The sequence below is a fragment of the Capsicum annuum genome, chromosome 9, assembly GCF_002878395.1.
Source record: "Capsicum annuum cultivar UCD-10X-F1 chromosome 9, UCD10Xv1.1, whole genome shotgun sequence".
NCBI lineage: Eukaryota > Viridiplantae > Streptophyta > Magnoliopsida > Solanales > Solanaceae > Capsicum > Capsicum annuum.
Window position 1 is genome coordinate 6,392,836 of NC_061119.1, and position 8,774 is coordinate 6,401,609.

General features: G+C 35.4%; 1 long non-coding RNA gene across 1 annotated transcript; it reads right to left on the minus strand.

Moving 5' to 3' along the window:
• Positions 1–521: 521 nt before the first annotated feature.
• On the minus strand, positions 522–5,968 carry LOC107853762. The gene is made up of 2 exons (XR_007044696.1): positions 5,326–5,968; positions 522–4,869 (listed from the first exon to the last, which is right to left on the minus strand). It is a non-coding gene; the product is annotated as an uncharacterized LOC107853762 (long non-coding RNA).
• Positions 5,969–8,774: the final 2,806 nt, after the last annotated feature.

Here is an 8,774-nt window from a genome sequence, read left to right on the forward strand (position 1 = left end):
AGAAGAAAAAAAGTTAATGAATATTACTACAAAGCATTTAACAATTACATAAATTAATGGATACATCTTACGAAAAGAATAAATCATTAAAGGAAACCGAAACCCAACTATATAGTTTATACCAAGAATACAAAAGATTACATAGTACTAACGAGGATCCACAAAATATATTATATAAAAATAAATACTTATTACCTAATAACTATTTATTTTCTAGTAAAGTTACCGCGTCTGATCCCCCCCCCCTACAATTGCCCTTGTGGTTCCGTCCTTCTTTGGACCTCCCGCGTAGCGGGAGTTTTAGTGCATCGGGCTGCTCATATCAGTTTTTCATTAGGTCTAAAGGTAGTTATTTAGTGTAATCGTACAACGTGTTGAATAGGGCATGTTGATGATGATTTTATAACAGTAATACTAATGCTTGATAACAAATTCAGTGTTGATAAACTAGTCACATTGAATGAATTTGGGATATTTGTACGGGATAATGACTAAACTCAAGTGACAGCTAATTTTTTCCATTTTGGTAAAAATACTTCTTTTGACCAGACAACTTCAAGATTTTAATATAACCACACTTCGAAAATGTTTTTATTTTTGGCAAAGATATTTATGGTACGTAGTACTAAACAACTAATTGAATGTGTCACATACATGATGATTCCAGAGTCTATTGATCTTTTTGTTTTTAATAAAACCGTGTATCAGAATAATTTGTTTGTACCTCGACTAATTCCGTAAGTATTTGTTACTTCCCAAGGACACATGCATTAGGTAACTTTGTCCACCAAGACCTGGATAAATGGAAAGGAATCACCTAGTAGTTTGTCTCCGCTGAGATTTGAACCTAAAAATTATTTTTATCTCACTTATTTGACCACTAGGCCACTCCCTCGGTTACATCACTGCCACCTCATGACTGTTGGGACAAAGTATTTAAACCGTTTCTTGACAAAGTCCTGTAGATGGAAGTTCAGTTTAGGTGGAAAAAGATCATTAGAGAAATAGACAACAACATCGATAAGTACTGTTGATCTCATATTAGGGTATATACTATGTCTGTTATGCAAATTTTACGTTTTGAGGCGGTTATTTTATATATTCCTTTAGGAAGAAAATGGTTCTTTTTCCGAAGGACTACAAGAATGATTGGTTCCTAAAATTCCTAGCAAATTAGCACTCTTATAGATTCAATGCATGAAAGGGACGTTATAGTGATGGAACTAGTTTATAATATTGTAAAAAAGAATAACGTGTATAATTCAAAATACAGTAAACTAAAGGGCTAGGAAAGGTGCTGAAGATATGGGGAAAGAAAATCCAGTAACTGGTCTTATATTGGTAACATCCGTTGACATTCAAACTGTCCCTTAGATGCAACCTCCCGAATCGATTAATTTTTTGCTTCAATTCTTCTTACGAAAGTAAGCAAATCAAGCTTTTTCCCGACCCCCAAAGGATAGTGGATTGAATTAGACAGGCATTGTTTTCTTCAACACATAAATATGGTTCATCTATAATTGACTCGGGGTCAATATACGCAGGAAAGGTTTTCTAATGGACCCAATACCCCGCTCGGGTATTGGGTCGTCCTAGGCTCATGCCTAAATAGGGTTTTGGTTTCATTCTATCCTAGGTGTCTAGAGTGGGATTGAACACTGGTTCTGAAGTGGACAACTTGAGTTTGAAAATACGAACAGCCATCAGACGACTCACATGCTAATAAGCTGTTCGTATTTCTAACGCATTATTGGAATTGAACAATAGGGGCCGGGACATCCACGAAACTCCAAAACAGTTTAAATAATGTAAGAATATGTCATGAGATGCGATAATTAAACTTTACAAAATCGAAACATATAAACACATAAACAGTTAATCAAAAGACAAAATCAAACATTTGATTTAAACCTAGTTAAGAGATAATTTTGAAAAGGAATTAAGAAACCTTTAGAGAGTTACTTAAAATGGTTTAAAATAGAAAAATCGTTTTAAGTTAGAGATTCTAAATAAGCGGTTCCTATTAACGTTTTAGGAAGGTGTTAGGCACCTAAAACGTCTGCTAACTTGCAGTTATTCGGACTGTTTAAAAATCGCCTTTTAGTTAACTTCGAAAAGATTAATTTTCTCAAAAAAGTGATTGATTTTTTTGGAAAGAAAGAAATTTTGAAAGTATTTTGGTGTTTATGCAAAACTAGTTTTTTAGAGACTTACCTAAGGATTTAACTACGTTTGCAAAGCACATAAAGGAAAACAAATATAAAGAATAGGGGGAAGGGGAGAAAGTAAGGGATTTAGTCCATTGGCCCAAACCAACAAAACCTGTCCTAGACTAATTGGGCCTTCGATCCATTTCACCTGTCCTAATCTAGTTTTCGAGCGTTTGGCTCAAATCTTGCCTCCACCTATGTTAAATACAACCTTGGCTTCATGGCCCGAACGAATGAATGAATAAAATAAATAAACCAATAAAATAAATAAAGACAACAATAATTAAACGGAATGAAATAATAAATGAGATTTTTGCATCTCTTAGCCGCTTCAAACGTGGGTCTTTAACCCTCCTTTTCTTCTTCTATCTTCTAGCATCCATACGCCTCATGATCGGCTTTTGGACTTGGTCTCGGGGTTGACTAGAAAGATGGGCCTCATTGGCCCATTACAAAATGGGACATGAAAAATTCGTTTGGATTCCAACAAATTTTTTATGCAAAATAAGAAAAATAAAGGATATTAATATACTACCAATGAGAGGAATAAAAAAAAGAAAAGAAAAGTGAATTAACACATTAACCAACCTAGAGAGAAGTTTACTAAAGTCAGTTGACACATGACCAACCAAAAACGGAGAAAGAAGTAAAGGGAGTTGATACATAATCAAATTAAAGAAATCAACATAACACGGATCTTTAATAATTAAAAGATGATTAAGGATCAATGAGACATGCTTATAAGGGCAAAATGTTAATACGGGAAACTAGCAATAGCAAAGCAATAAAAAAGGTCAGAAAATAAGTATAATTCCTTAGATTCATGTTTCATTTCATATTGGTGTGCAAAGATACCAAAATGCATCTTTTCCCTTTGCATATCCCCTGGAAACATCATGTCTTATATAAATTATTTACTAACACCACAAAACATAAGTCAGGTGTAAGTTTGTAAAAGGTATGAAGATTGCTATAAACGGATTTTTGTATTTCGCTTTCGAGGGTTTATACACTCACTGGTAAGAGATAACAACAGAAAATGAAGTGGTCAATTGTTCAATCAGGCACTCTAACCCAAGGAGAAACACACAACAATTTGAACGGAAGAGATACATAAAGTGACAATTATCAATCAAGACCAATAAATAATACTCCAGTGATCCCTTTCGAATAGGTAAAGCCATAGATTACTTAAGGCAAATATTGTTTGACAAACGAACAAGACAAGCGAGGGCGGGAAAGTATTGAGAATCCTAAATGTTCCAAAAGAGGAAAGAAACAAAATAAAAAAAAGAAGAACCTTGGCCGTAAGCTTTTGAAGATGGAAGTAGACCATTGTAATGTTCTACTCCACCTCTCAACCTCACTTTCAGAAGCAAGAGATCATGACTTCATCTTTGCTTTCTTGATGCTTCTGTCCAAGAAAAATCTCAGGGAATCCTTAGTTCAAGCACAAATTACACGTATAATGTAATGGCAATAAAAGTGAGATGTTTCTCTAAAAAAAAAAAAAAACCCACTCAAGTATCAGTAATTCAACAAAAAAACTATATCGAATTTACTTTCTAGTTAGAACACATACTAAACTCAAGTATAAAGAATAAAGAAACTGAAATTTCCAATCTTGGATACGGAAGGGAACAGCCAACAAACTATAAGGAAAGTGGAAGGGTACATCATTCTAATCCTCTTCTTCATTCTGACAAACTCAAAAGTGAGTTTAGTAAATTTTTATTAGTCGATATAATCGTCAAGGGATCCTAGGATTTTCTGATTTATATTTGGACATATCTCATTATTCTCTTTGGCATTTGAGAGGCCAAAGGGACTTTCAGAGTAGTCCTGCTGCTGGTGATGTTACTGGCTAAACAAAAAATAACGATTTAAGGCTATATCGAAACTGCAACAACAAACGAGATGACATACATGATTCTAATCCTCTTCCTCATTCCAACAGATTCAAATGAAACGGTCATTGTGGGATCCTAGGATTTTTTGGCAACCTTCATTATTGGACTCATTTTGGTTATTCTCTTTGACATTTGGAAATTCAAAGGAACTCGCAAAGGGTTCCTATTAGCGATGTTACTAGCTAAACAGAAAATGACTCAAACAAAATGACATTCAGCCAGCCAGTTAAGTGAAAATTAAAACGGGAATCTCAATGGAAATTAATGAACAAAATTTGTAAACAATATGCGATACAAAAATAGTAAATTGGAAGGTAATCGGCGATATGTATGTGCGCTGCTTCATGATATAAAAATGATGGCTAATCAACACAATCAACACGAAACAGGGAGCTTATTCAAGGCATTCAACGATATGTATATACACTGCTTCGTAAAAGGATGGCTAATCAACACAATCAACACGAAACAGGGAGCTTATTCCAGGCAGCCAAATTAAAGACTAAAACGTAACACTGACTCAACAAAATAGCATAATCACAACGATCACAAACAAGTCCTAAGGCCATTAACGACTTCTACAACAACAAAATCCAGCATACAGGATGATCTCAAATTACTTACTACTACAGAATAGTGAGATGAAGCAGAAGCAATGGAACGCTTAAAGGAATGGGATGGTACCTATTCGGGAGCAGTAAAATAGGACTCGAGGCTTCAACGGAATTTCAAAATACCTCACCGTGATTCTGAAAAAAATAAAAGACTCTGAATAATCGCCAACCTTCCTTAGACACAAGAACTTTCATTGAAAGCAATCTCCTTTTGTTTTTCCAGAATTTCCCCCTTTTTCGAACCCAAAATTTCTCTCCCCCCCCCCCCATAGAAACAAGCAAATTTTCTTCTCTTCTCAGATTTATAAAATTTTTCGACCCCCAGAATTTTCAACCTGAATTTCCCCAACCCAAAAATCTTCTTTGTTTTTTCAAAATTCAGTTTCTCTCCCCGTCTTGCCTCAATCAACTTTTATATAGAGAAATAGGCTAAGGTCCTTTTCCAAAAGGAATTCAAAATTTTTCACCTCACCCTTGGATTCCCCTCCACAAGTTGTACCAATTTTGAAATTGGTGGACCAATAAGAATTAGGCCAAACGAATTTTTTCTAAGAACCAATAGAAAGCTACCAAATATGGACGAAATCGTACCCTTGTCTCGAGATTCGCGGAGATAACCGTTGGAGACGACACCTAACCCTGTTTCTAGAAGATTCGAACATCTTTTGCTCGTCTCACTGGTGCGTGAAATACGCGTGGAAGAGAAAAAGGATGGGTTGGTTGTGGGTTGACAAATTTGGACATAGAACGAGGGGAATCGGGTTGATTTTTTGTGTTTTTCAAAGCTGTACGTGCTGTTGGTGATGTTGTACGTCGATGAGGTTGGTGGTGGTTGTCAGCTGATGAGGAGTTGTCATTGTTGGGGTTTGAGTTGTACGCGCTTTTGACTGAGGTTGATATTGGTGTTGTAGAAGCTGCTTAAGAGGATAGGGGTCTGGCCAGTTAGGGTTGAAATTGTTTATTGGATTGGTTGTGGGCTGAAATTTCCTTGTTGTTGGGCTGGTGTTGAGAAATATTGGTCTTGGGGTGGTGTTGATGGGAACTTGGGGCTAATTTGGCAAAGTCAAAAGGAAATTGGGCTTGGGTTGGTCTTGAGAGGCTGTTGGGTTAGTGTTTCGAGCTGGTGGAATTATTTAAGATATAGTCCGATTAGGATTAAGTTTAAGCTATTTGATAAATAGCCTATTGATAGAGATTTAGTCAATTGTGTTTAAATTTTGACCTAATTGAAGATTAATCGGTCAATTGTATTGCAGTTGTAGCCAAATCAACTTCAATTAAATCTAATTTAATACATTGACCAAATTGAGTCAAGATTGAAAACGAATTTAGCAACTTGTTTAATCCCGAGCTTCTTTGACTTGATAAAATGAAGTAGACATTTCTCCAAATAAGCCATTTTTGAAATAGATCATTTTAAAATCAAGATTTTAATTAGTGTATTTATTTTCAAAATAATCTTTAATTAAAATCCGATATTCCATACAATAAATATTTAAGTAATCCAATTGTGTAATATCGCATAATTGAAGATGATAATATATAATTGCTACTTAAAGAGACAAAATCACGTACAAATATACTTTTCAAAATCTTACTCGGATGAAATAAATGTTTCGATTTTATTAAAAATCGAAAAAATCTAGGATTAAAATTTAGTCGTTGATGGCAAAAATTAGGTGTCAACAACTAGTGGATGATATTTGTGAAAAAGAGAAAACACTGTGTGATTTATCCAGCCACTGGCAGTATGGTGGCAGAGTCTGTGGAAAGAAGAAACAAGAACTGGTAGAGTATATCTGCTCTTTGTTTGGGAAAAAGGTAGCTGACAAGCGAGAGGTGACTGCTCAGTCATCAGTTGAGCAGAAAACAATGGAGACTACTCTAGCATCAAAGCCATGGAAGAAGGTACATGGAAGAGCAGCCTCAAAATGTCTACACCAGGAATGTTAAGCTGCAGCTTGAAAAGTAAAATAACATTGCTGAAAGTGTATTGAAGGAGAAATCTAGAATGCATTGGTTACAACTTGGAGAGACTAATAAATCCTACTATTATGCAAGCTTGAAGAGTATAGTGAGTCACAGCACTATCAAAAGATGCAAACGGAGTGATGCTAACAAAGGAGGAGGTCACAACTGAAATATTCAGTTTCTACAAAGGTTTATTAGTTACTGCAGCACCATAACAGGTTAGTATTGCCTCTCATGTTAGGCAACAAGGCCCTGTGTCGGGAAGGAAGCATCAACTTGGTCTGATAGAACCTGTCACTAAAGAGGAAGCTATAAAGGCCCTAAATGATATTAATGACTCCAAAGCCCCAAGATTTGATGGCTATAATGCTTGATTTTTCAAAAGGGCATGGGACATATTTGGAGAAAAGGTTATATGTGCAGGACTGCACTTCTTTAGTACTGGACAGTTGTAATTGCACAACCATCAGACTGATCCCTAAGGAGCAGAACCTACTTGTTGTACCTTGCTATACAAACTCATCTCTAAAGTTTTGACTCATAGAATGAAGCAAGTGATGGATTTGCTTGTACATGCTAGCCAGTATGCATTTGTTCCAGGTAGAGTTATTTCTAACAACATCATCATGAGTCATGAACTTATTAAATGGTGTGAAAGGAAGCTCATCTCACCTAGATGCATGATGATAGTTGATATGAAGAAAACTTAAGATTCTATTTGTGGGTCCAGCCCCATTAATGAAATCTTGAAAAATTACCATGGGCAAAGCTTTTTCCAAAGGAAGTTGGCTGCAAATTGGTAAGCAAAGATTTGGTAGTGGGATATTTAATGTGTTCACTATAAACACTTTGAATCTTCATCATTTAGTGATGTCATGGATGACATCAATGGGGTAATTCTTGCCTATAAAAGGAGCTTATCATCTCTTTGGAAAGACACACCAACAAAAAAAGTGAAAGAAAAATAGAGTGAGGCATCAAAGAGAGTTTAGGAAAAATAAAGATTGTGAGCGCTATTGTAGTGAGGTGGAAAAATCAAAAGAGAGATTTCTTTTGAGTGTGTTGTAGTTACTTTGAGTATTGTAATTGTGACTATGGTGTAAAATTCCTTACTACAGAAATATCAGTTGCTCCTCTTGGCCAGTGGTTTTTCCCTCATTGGGTCCACGTAAAAATCTTGGTGTCATTATTGCTCTTGTTGTTCTTGTTGATTACACGTATTACTGTTGTCATAACTATTGCTTTTTATAACCACAATATTTGTATGGCGGCGGGATTTATTCCCAACAATATTGAGTGGCCTTTTCCTGAACAAGCCCTAAAATCAATATTCTAAATTTCCCTAGTCTATTTTTTAGTTGTATTACCTAAAAATAGATATTCTTTACTCCCTTGTTCTATTTTAGTTGATCACATTTATTTTACACGGTAATTAAGAAATCATAAATTAAATGATGATTTTAACTATTTTACACTAAAACGATATTAATGATATTCATTGGGCATAACAATGGACCTTGAAATTGTAATTATTCACATTTAATGCATTCTATTAATTGTAGGGGTAAAATGAAAATTAATTAATTGTATCTTAATTTAGTAAGTGATCAACTAATATGAAAAATATATTTTTAATAAGATGACTAACTGAAATGGGACGTCGAAGTAATTCTTGTCAGTTTTTTCCGATGGTACTGGTTTGGTAGCTCATGCAGACAAAAGTTCCCTTTACTTTGGTGGTGTTAGTTTGAGTATACAAGAGTTCATTTTGCAGCCTTTGGGGTTCACTATAGGATCCAACAACAACAACAACAACAAACCCAGTGTATTCCCACTTAGTGGGGTCTGGGGGGGTAAGATGTACGCAGTCCATACCTCTACCTCTGATGAAGTAGAAAGGCTGTTTCCGAAAGACCCCCGGCTCAAGTCACGAGATATCACACAAACACATAGTACAGCACAGAAGCAGATGACATAACATAGATACGACACCCATAAGGAATATAAAACAGAGTAAAGCAGGAATGCAGGAATATAAAGCAGAGGAAAGCACACAGATTCGTAATAAA